Source organism: Fundulus heteroclitus, unplaced genomic scaffold, assembly GCF_011125445.2.
Source record: "Fundulus heteroclitus isolate FHET01 unplaced genomic scaffold, MU-UCD_Fhet_4.1 scaffold_188, whole genome shotgun sequence".
Classification (NCBI taxonomy): Eukaryota; Metazoa; Chordata; class Actinopteri; order Cyprinodontiformes; family Fundulidae; genus Fundulus; species Fundulus heteroclitus.
The window spans coordinates 88,994-99,602 of NW_023396600.1; positions in this window are offsets into that span (position 1 = coordinate 88,994).

A 10,609-nucleotide genomic window follows, 5' to 3' on the forward strand; every position below is an offset into this window, starting at 1 on the left:
CTGCTTCTGGAGTGAATTCTATGAGCGATGCACTCTTGGTACAACAGTTAAAGTGCCATTCATTCGCCATGATTTCACTGCTGAAAAATGGAAGGCAGTTGGACGAATACTTTTGAAAGGTTACCAGGACTGTCAGTATTTTCCAAATAAACTTGCAATCCCCTTTCTTGAACAAGTGCTTTTCAGTGGTGTTTACAGTGATCTTAAAGGACAGTTTCTGCAGTTTGTCAGCAGCCAAGAATGTGGTTCTTGGCTGCTGACAATGACAAAAACCAATGTTAGTCATTGACTGCTGGAGGGAGGTCATCTATCCACATCTTTCCACTACTCCAGAGGCACTAAGTAAGTTGTTCTCTGACCTGCAACCAACACCAAAAAAAGTCTGCAAGCTGCTGAAATTTTCAGATGATTTGTCTCCAAAGCAAAAACAAGTGGGAAACCATCTCAAAAGATTCATCAGAGAGCTGGATGACATTAAACTTCAGAAGTTTATGCGATTCTGCACTGGATCTGATCTTATAGTAACAAATGTTATCTATGTGGAATTTCAAAATATGACAGATTTCACAAGACAACCAGTGGGACGCACATGTGGGAGCATTCTGCAAATAGCTGACAGCTATGAAAACTTCTCTGACTTCCGTTCTGAATTTAATGCAGTTCTTAAAAGCTGTGGGTAACGGACATTGTCTAAACTCTTAAAGTAATCCACTACATTTGAACTACTCATGCAGACTACAGCAGAGCTGCAAAAAGACCCTAACCCTAACAAATATTATGCGTTTTGAACCTATGAAAGTGTCTCCTGTTTCATTTACCAATTTTTGCATGACCAGTTTTGGCTGAAAATAATTAATTTTCTTTTATGATGCTGAGTTTCAGATGATATAGTTGAAGTGTTCAAAAATTAATGAATACACTGTTATTTACTACATCCAGAACTGTCTGCACCAAATCCAAATTTTCCAGCTGCATTATAGAGACCCTAAGCAGCAAAAATGAAAAATTACTACTAGAGATTTGTTATTATGAGGCGTTTACTTTGTTACATATTTAGTGACAGTTTTGTATAATCCGAGACTCTTGTAAGTAAGGAGTAACAATAATTCAGATTTAGTTTTCTTTACAGTTTATGCACTTGTTATTTGGGGTAAGTTGATGTATCAATCTTTATTTTTTGCATTTGAACACAAAAGTACAATTGTAAATTACAGAAAACATGTTTATGTATTTTACAGTATTTTCTAAATGTGTATATATATATTTGTTTCATGCACCAATCAAGCTGCATAATCAGTTCAGTGTGTTTGGAAGAAATTTACTAAGTCCTTGTTATAAATGGAAACCCTATAATAGAGTGATCTGATTAAGAGCTCTGATATTTGGTTGTCCATATGCCAAATTATCATCTTCTGAAGTATGGTATTGATCTAACATCTAACAGAATTCCAATGAGTTATCACTTTTTGATATGTGTGTGTTTTTTTCCTAGAAAATTAGCACTTGTTGTATCTCTAAACCCTAAGTGATCTCCACGCTTTGGTATGATGTCTTACGAAAGCCCTGTATAAGACAAAAGACGTTTTTCTAAAAGTTGGCTCATTCTAAGTGCCATGTTGTTAGGATTAGCAAGAAAATGTTTCTGCTAAAGTTTTCCTAATAAAATGTTTTATCAAATTCTTTTTGTTTTTAATATTGTTTTTTTTATCTAGCTCCATCCATTTGAACAGGCCTCAAATCTAAAGCCTTACCTCTAGCCTTAAATATGGATTTTGCTGTTAAAGAAATATTTACATGTTCCTTGGCTTTTATTGACCAAATTAAAAATGTGGAAAAGGGTGGAATACCATTTATGTCTTTTTAAACATTTCGTTAAAATTGTTTAGGATACGCATGTATTACTTGTACATGGTCTCTTACATGCAATGGAAATATAACTTGGTACATTTTTTTGGCATAGGTGCAGGGATCCTGCAAATACAGTCAAATTATGTTGGGTTTGTGTTTCTCAGAGCTTCAGGAGTCACGTCAGATTAAGGGCTTTATATGACAGCTCACAAAGCATCATTATGGCAGGGACTAAAGTTAAAGGCATACTATGCAGCATTTTTCAGTTAATTAATATGTTCCATACCATTTTGGATGATTAAATGAGTCATTTCAGGTTAAACAAAGGTTTTCTCGGCCGCCCTGGTGGTCTGTGGGGGAAATACCGCACTTGCAATTGCAGGAGCAGTCGGCCCGCATCCACAGACTGAGTAGTCTCGTGTGCATCGCGAGAGTCGGTCTTGCTTTACGGCGACAACTGCTACACGCCCGCAGTGAAAGGTGTGCTCGTTGCTAGCGCAGTGGTGATATTTGTGCAGTTATCATGGCGGAACCAGCGAGAAAACAGCGAAAGCCCATGTTGGAGCAGGCAAGAAAGAGGAAAAGGGCTCTGGACAGAGAGAGGAGTCGTACACGGGTGAACATAGAAGGCTGCAAGGCTGACGCGGACCTCGCGTTTCTGCTGATGCGATTGTAAGTAACATTGTAGGGTTTCCCTCACGCTACCGCCTCGCCGACATTCCAAAAAAATAATAATAAAAAAATAAAACTAACTCGATATGCGCCGCTCAGCGGTGCAAAGTTTGTCTCCCCCCCGCTCCGCTCAGCGGTGCAAAGTTTGTTTCCCCCCCGCTCCACTCAGCGGCGCAAAGTTTGTCTTCCCCCCCCCCCCCCCCCCCGGCCCAAATTCCTGGGGGAAACACTGCATTGGAATGGTTTCTCTCTCTCTGTGTGCATGTTCATACTTTCACTGTTAGTCATTGTTTGTACTGCCGTTTTTTCGACTTTTGTATTCGTTGCGTTCGCCTGTCTGCTAAGCTCAAAACAACCGCGCCTGGCTTGACGGAGGAACCAGAACAGCTGAGCATATTTACGACAGTGCACTTTTACTTTCGCCCTCTGGGGGGAGCCTCGCTGGAAAATCAACCCCGGTTGCATAGTATACCTTTAATTTACATGAAAAGCAAAGGGGTCTTCAACTCCAGGGCTGATATACTGCACATTTTAGATTTTTCTCTGTTTCAACACACCTGATTTAAATAATCCTGTCATTTGCAAGACTCTGCAGAATCTGTATACTGTGGATGTAATTTGGCCATTTGATTCATATATGCTGGACCAGAGTCACATCTAAAAGTTATAGGACACAGACTCTCGTGGAGTTTAAGACCCCTGCACCCAAAAAAAAGAATGCAGCTCCAATTTAAATGAATCTCTTCACTTGCCTAACTTAATTTATTTACAGTGGTTTAACTAGACAATTTATAAACTGAATAAATTAAGATGGAGAAAATGAATCCAATTACTTATCAATTGAAGTACTCTTTTTAGAATGTGAGGTATAATATTAAGGTAATGATCTTCAAATAGGTGTATCATTATATAGCTTTTTTTTCATTTTATTAGCACTAAAAGCTCCCCAGAAGGCATAACAGCTTGAAATATATATGAAGATACATGTTTAGAAATGCTTTAGACCTAGAAATATTGTTAATGCACATGGGGGCAATTCCAGTCCTCAGCAGCTTTTATTCTGCAACTTTAGATGCAGAACACACCAGCACACTTAAATCTAAAGACTGAATACCCTCATCAGCATGTCAAGGAGTTCTGTTGAGGCCTGATAACAAGCTTGTTCATGTGATGCAGGTATGATAGCGAAAGGATACACTAAAGGTTGCAGAATGGTAGCTCTTGACAGGCCTGAATTTGCCCCCCATCCACAAGGTAATACAGGAGTGGTTTGCTTATAATACACTGGCTTACATATACAGGTGCATGGGTTGCTAGAATATTACAAAAAGGAGACTAAAGAGTACAACAAAGATTTTCATTTTATACCATGCAAAAGCTTTTCAACAAAACAAGTTTATATTAAATGGAATATGGTTATACAACTTTAATGACATTAGTTTTTGCTGTATTAATACCTCCAATTTTACATCTTACACATACATTTTCCAATTTAGTTTAGCAGGACAGCAAAGTTAGAAGAAAATAAAATTTTTGAACATGCAGTTGAATGCATAGCTATTCAGAAGGATTTACATTGCTCATATAGCTGGTTATATCACAATATTTAGCTTTAAGTAACAGACCATTATTGTTCCATCTAATTGAACAAGGTAAAGTAAAAATAATAACTATTGTAAAACGAGATAGCACCCAAACTACTTTTTATGGTGATCAGCAAAAACCTGTCAACTGCTGAAATTTGCAGAGGATTTGACACCAGCTGAGTGAATACATGGCTAGGCTATCCAGTCCAATGATCAAGATGAACAGAATCACTGTGTTTTAAATGTTCCTTTTAACTGCAGGAATTGTCTAGATACTTTGGAGTATTTCTTCTCTTAACTTAATATACAAATCAGCTGCAACAAGTGGATCTCTTGGGGCATCCCAGTAATTTTCTACCATAAGCAGACAACAAAGTTCAAAGGCTGTTTCATCGCATGGATATTGGCCTTTCGGTCTACACTCTTCCATACACACAGTGATCTCATCCGCAACAATTGGTTTCAATCTATCCTGAGCCCTGTGTAGCTCTGGAAATGAGTACATCACTACTGGTCGACCTGATGCTGCACTAGCACTGGGCCGGATTCTGTGTGAGTTCCATGTGTTTACAACGTCATCAAGTTCATCATGCATGAAAACAGAAAAGTGTAAATGTATTAAACAGACCATGTAATAAAGCAACATCAAAATAGCACTTTCATTTAACAGCACATGTGTACAGAATATGGAGCAAATTTGTCTTTTTAATATTTAAACAAACAAAAAAATCTCAATCGAAAAATATTTGTGAACAAAACCTTTGAAATGGCAATCTAATGTCTTAATTTATTTTTAGAAGTAAAATTATGTTTCCAAAACCTTTTTTTTAATTGATATAATTTTTTGTTTGATTAACTAATAAAAAGGAATACCTTCTATAAACAAAGAGGTGCAACACTTTGTATTGGGTGTACAATGATTCCTCAATACATTTCATTTAGCATTAATTAACTGATAAAACTGCTTTCTGAAACCACACTCATAGGAGCACTGGGGAACACAATGGTAATTTAAACCATTTGGTAATACAGACAAATATGCTTCATGCAAATGTGCTGAGAAAGGTCTATTAATAAAATCAATTCCAATAAAGTATTTAAAGCAAAACTGTATAACTTTTAGTCACTAAGGGTGCTACACTTGTAACATCCAGGTTTAGCACCCTGAAAGTAAATTGTAACACTGCACTGTAGCTAAATGAAAAAAGTTACCCTCTGTGTTTTGGGATCTGATAGCAGACCACTTTGGACCAACAGTGAGAAATCTCGGAGTTACTTGTAAAGACAAAGCTACATTCACACCTCTATATTAAATCCTTCATCAGAGAACAAAAAAGATGTCATATCTGTTTTGTTGCCTAGCAAAAGCTTTCAGCTTAGTTAGCTCCTGTGTTTAATGGGAGCTCAGACTGCTGTAAAGCTGCGCTCTGTGTCACATAACTCATTCAGTGATGGATCCGACCGTCCCTGGTCAAATAGGTGAGTTTTGAGAAGGGCAGCCCTTGAATCTCTAATTAAACTGATCCTTGGGTCAAACATTACACAGTGCAACTTGAAATGAAGATAAAACGGGGTTTTCAAGATGGCGGCTTAAGGGACAGTCGGGACGAGGGGCGCGGGTGCTTATTTTTACCTATTTCTCCAGTTTATACCCTGCAAAAAGCGACAAGGCAGTCTCTCTTCGTCGGCTAAACTTGCTATGAGCATTAGAGATTATTATTATTTTTTTTTTATTTTTTTTTTTTCCCAGTGTCCTGTCTAGCAATGTGGCAATAAAAATTGATATCTTAATGCCAAATAGAGCTTGACAGATTTTACTTTCACAAATGGAGCAAACAGCTTTCGCCATAATGCTCCGCTTGATTTGTGCGTGTAAATAGCTTTATTGTGATTCCTGCAGGGAGAATTTCAAATTATATGGACACTACAATGGGAAAGTAGGAGAGTAAAAGAAAAACAAGAAGAGAAAAAAAAAGAGAAAGAAGAGGTGAAAGAAAGAAGAGATAAAAGGAAGAGAATGATAAAACTTCCTCTGTCTGCTCCATCACCTGGAAAGAGACACAAAAAGAACAGCACAACCAACAGACATAAAGCAACAGATACAATCGTGTAACACCTTGATACCATTGCTAAATCATATGTATTATTATTTAAGCTGACATGTGTAATGTGATACCTAAAAAAAAAAAAAGTAAAAGAAAGTAAATAAATTATAGCCTTTCTGTATATAAGTGAACATTTAATACCTGGGACCCAGCACCTGTGGGAGATTGTGAGAGTGCACTAGTTTAGGTGAAAATTATCCAGAAGGAAATGGCTTGATAGTGATTGTGGAGAACCGAAGACCCACCTTCCCCGAGCACAGAGGCAGGGGTCAGGGGACCCATAACCCCGGACTCCCAAAGGGGCCCCCAAAGCAGTGCGCCCGAGAGGGGCCTTCACAGGAAATCTACAACCCCCCCCCCCCGAGGAAAGAGGAGAGACGCCCTCAAGAGCCGCGGGGACGAGCCCGTGGGCTCCGCCGGCAGCCGGCCGCGCTGAAGTGGTCCTGGCCATGGGCCCTGGGGGCCAGAGGCCCCAGGGGCGCCCCGCCCCCGCGGCAGGGGCCCCGGCCGCCCCCCGGGGGGCCAGGCCCCGCGAAGCCACCGCCGGGAATGGGCCGGCGCCCACCCGGGAACCCGCCCCAAACCCGAGGACCGTCAACGCGCCAGAGGGTCAAGGCGCCCGCCAACGCAGCGGAGGAGGGCAGGACGTGGGGGGATGGGCTCCGCACCTAGCGGAGACTTGAGATGATCTTGGGAGAGGGAGCGGACCGAACCCAAACCTGGAAAAAAAAAAAAAAAACACTCATTCACACCATCCCTCCCTTGTGCCCCACTCGCCACACACAGACACCAAAAAAATAAATAAATAAAATAAATAAAATAAAAAATAAATTGAAAAAAAGGACGCTTTACACACATTCCCACATAGCATTCACATCCAAAAATCCCAAGTGGGGGGGGGTCACCACAATTCAACAATACGACTGCCTGTGCCCGACCCCCGGCCCCGCCCCCGGACCAGGCGCCCCCCGGACCAGGCCCCCCAAAGAGGGGGGGCCGACACGACCCGTACGGGCCATCCGACCAGAGCCCCCCAGAGACTGGGGAGCCAACCCAGGGAGCCAGCTCCCCTACTGACTCCAATAGGCACCCCCGCTCCCCGAAAGCCCCACCCGGAGAAAGGGGCCCCTCCAGCGGCACCACCATAGCCCGGGGGCTGGGGAGAGGCCGCAGGGCCCGCCAGCCAACCACCCACCAGGACCAACACCTCTACCTCCCCCAGCCCACCCCCCATGCCTACTGTATTTAACCCCCCCCCAAAAAAAAAATAAAAAAATATTAATAATAATAATAATAATAATAACAATAATAATAATATATAATTAAATAAATAAATTAATAAGATGGGGGACCCTGGCCAGCCAGCCCGCATGAGCCATCCCAAACCCCACCCCCCAGGTGAGACCCGCACCGGGAGACTACACGGACCAGGACCGGGACAGGGGGCCGGACACAAGCCCACCAGAACGTCCACCAAACCCCCCCCCCCCCCCCACACACCACCCGTAGATTTAAACCCTCCCCAACACTAACATTCAAACATCTCACCATACATTCGACACTAGACATCCAGGCTGGGTAAGTCACTACTCCCCCTCCATCCCCTCCCCCCACTAGCAGAATGCCAACCCAAAGAAGGGGAAGAGCATCTGCCCTGAGATGTTAATGACCATGCCCCCCTACCAGCTCAACAGGCCCTGAGGACCTCCAGCGCACCAGAGGCCCCGTGCAGGGGCGGACACCCGGGCGCACGCCGGCCCAGACCCCAAGCGGCACACCCCCCGGAACCGGAACCCCCGCGGCCCCGCCGGGGCCCCCGCCCGAGGGCGGCGCGCCCCAGGGACCCCAGGCCCCCAGACCCACCCAGGACCCACCCAGCGACAGCACAGCTACCAGGTCAGTAACCCACGTCCGTCCCCGCGTAGCTCCCCAAGAGCGCCGCAAGCGGTGCTGTGGGCCACCCGTAGGCCTCCCAAGCTCCTCCCATATGGGGGCAACAGACCCTGGAGTCAGTCCCACCAAGCGCCCCACTCCAAGTGCCCCCAGAGTCCCAGGAACCCCTCCACCCAGCCACTGCGCCCTGCAGGAAGCAACCCACCGCCCCCCCATTCCACTAAGTGATAGTGCTAATCAAAGGAGCCCAAAGAGATCGAACAGATGTGGATGCAGATGCTGTCTCAAGATTAATATGATCCAACAAAAGATCTCTATATTGATTGATACTGAGATTCTCCTTACTTTTCCAATTCATGAGGATAGTTTTCTTTGCGATACATAGTGCAGTGAAAACCATGTAAACTATTTTATTCCCCAGAGGGCTTTCCTCAAAATTACCAAGCAAGCAAACTGATGGGGAAGGTGTAATTTTACAGCTCAAGCACTTTGATAAGTCCTTACATATCTGTGTCCAGAACCTCTGGACTGGTGTGCATAACCATAACGCATGAATATAATTATCAGGATGATTGCCTATGCAGTGTGGACAGATATTAGAGTGTGCCAGACCCATCTTGAATAATCTTTGTCCTGTGTAGTGTACTCTGTGAAGGATTTTGTATTGTATTAGTTGTAAGTTGGTGTTACTAGTCAATTTGAAAGTTCTTAGACATATCTGAGCCCAGAAGTCTTGTTCAAAGTTGACTGATAGATCCTCTTTCCATTTCGTAATATGAAGAGATATTGAATCATCTATTTTAGTCAGTGTCCTGTATGATTTAGACAGTAGTTTGGGGGGGGGGGGGGGAACTCTAATATATTACTTGGAATTTGTAAACCACCTTTAATATGCTTAATTTTTTTTCTAATTATAGATTTAAGTTGTTCATATTCCAAAAATTTATTTTTACTAATGCCATATTGCATATTTAGTTTGGAAAAATTGATGAACTCGGTTCCATCAAGTAAATGTTCCAGATATTCAATACCTTTATTCTTCCAGTATGTAAAGTTTATCATATTATTATTTTGTAGGATGTCAGGGTTTTTCCAGATGGGTGTACGACTGCATGGGATAAGTGACGACTTTGTCATTTTAAGAAACTCCCACCATGCTGTCAGAGTAGAGCTGATATTGATATTTTTAAAGCATGTATGCCGTTTTATATTTGAGCTAATAAACGGCAAATCTGAAATCATGATATTATTGCATATTTTCTGTTCTATATCTATCCAGGGCTCGTCTAACGGATTTTGCTTTATCCATTTAGTGATATATTGTAGTCTATTTGCCAAGTAGTACTTATGGAAGTTAGGCAAATCTAGTCCCCCTCTGTCTTTAGTTTTCTGTAGCGTCTTTAAGCTGATACGGGGCGGTTTATCTTTCCAAAGAAATTTAGAGATTGAAGAGTCTAGGGATTTAAACCAGACAGATGATGGTTTATTGGGGATCATTGAAAATAAGTAATTAATTCTAGGTAAGACCATCATTTTAATCGAAGCTACTCTACCCATGAGTGAAATTGGAAGCGATTTCCATCTATCCAGGTCATCTTCTATCTTTTTTAAAAGTGGGATGTGATTAGATTTTACTAAATCTGCAAGTTTAGACGACACAGTGATACCCAAATATGTGATGTTTCCTGAGCGCAAATGTAAATCTAGGGGGTTTTGGAAAGAGCAATTAATTGGCAGTACCGTAGATTTAGACCAGTTTATAGAGTAATCAGAAACCTTTGAGAAGGATTCTAGTAATCTAATTACTTGAGAAAGGGAAGAGTTTGAGTGCTGAAGATAGAGTAATACATCATCAGCATAAAGACTAATCTTATGCTCTATATTCATGCATTTTATACCTTTAATAACCTTTGTTTGTCTAATTGTTGCTGCTAGAGGTTCAATAAAAATGGCAAAAAGTGAGGGGGAAAGTGGGCATCCTTGCTAGTGCCCCTCTGGAGACAAAAGCTGGAAGATGTTTGATTATTTGTCCTGACACAGGCTGTAGGAGAGCTGTATAAAATTTTTAACCAATTTATAAAAAAATTGCCAAAACCAAATTTATGTAGAGTAGCGAATAAAAAATTCCAGTTTACTCTATCAAATGCTTTTTCTGCATCTAAAGACATTATAATAGTTTTATTATTTGTACTGTAGGAATAATCTATTAAATTAAGTAATCTGCGTGTATTTGTGGATGACTGCCTTCCTCTGATAAAACCAGTTTGGTCTGGGTGGATTATGAAAGGAGTGACCTTATCTAATCGTTTTGCAAAAGCTTTACATATTTTAATATCCACGTTGATTAAGGATATGGGACGATACCTGGTAGAGAACATAGGATCTTTGCCTGGCCTAAGCAGAAGACTAATGGTAGCATAATTCATATTAGCTGGAAATCTGCCATTTTCCTGAATTTCTTGCAACATTCTGTGAAACGTTGGTGCCAGAATACTCCAGAACTCC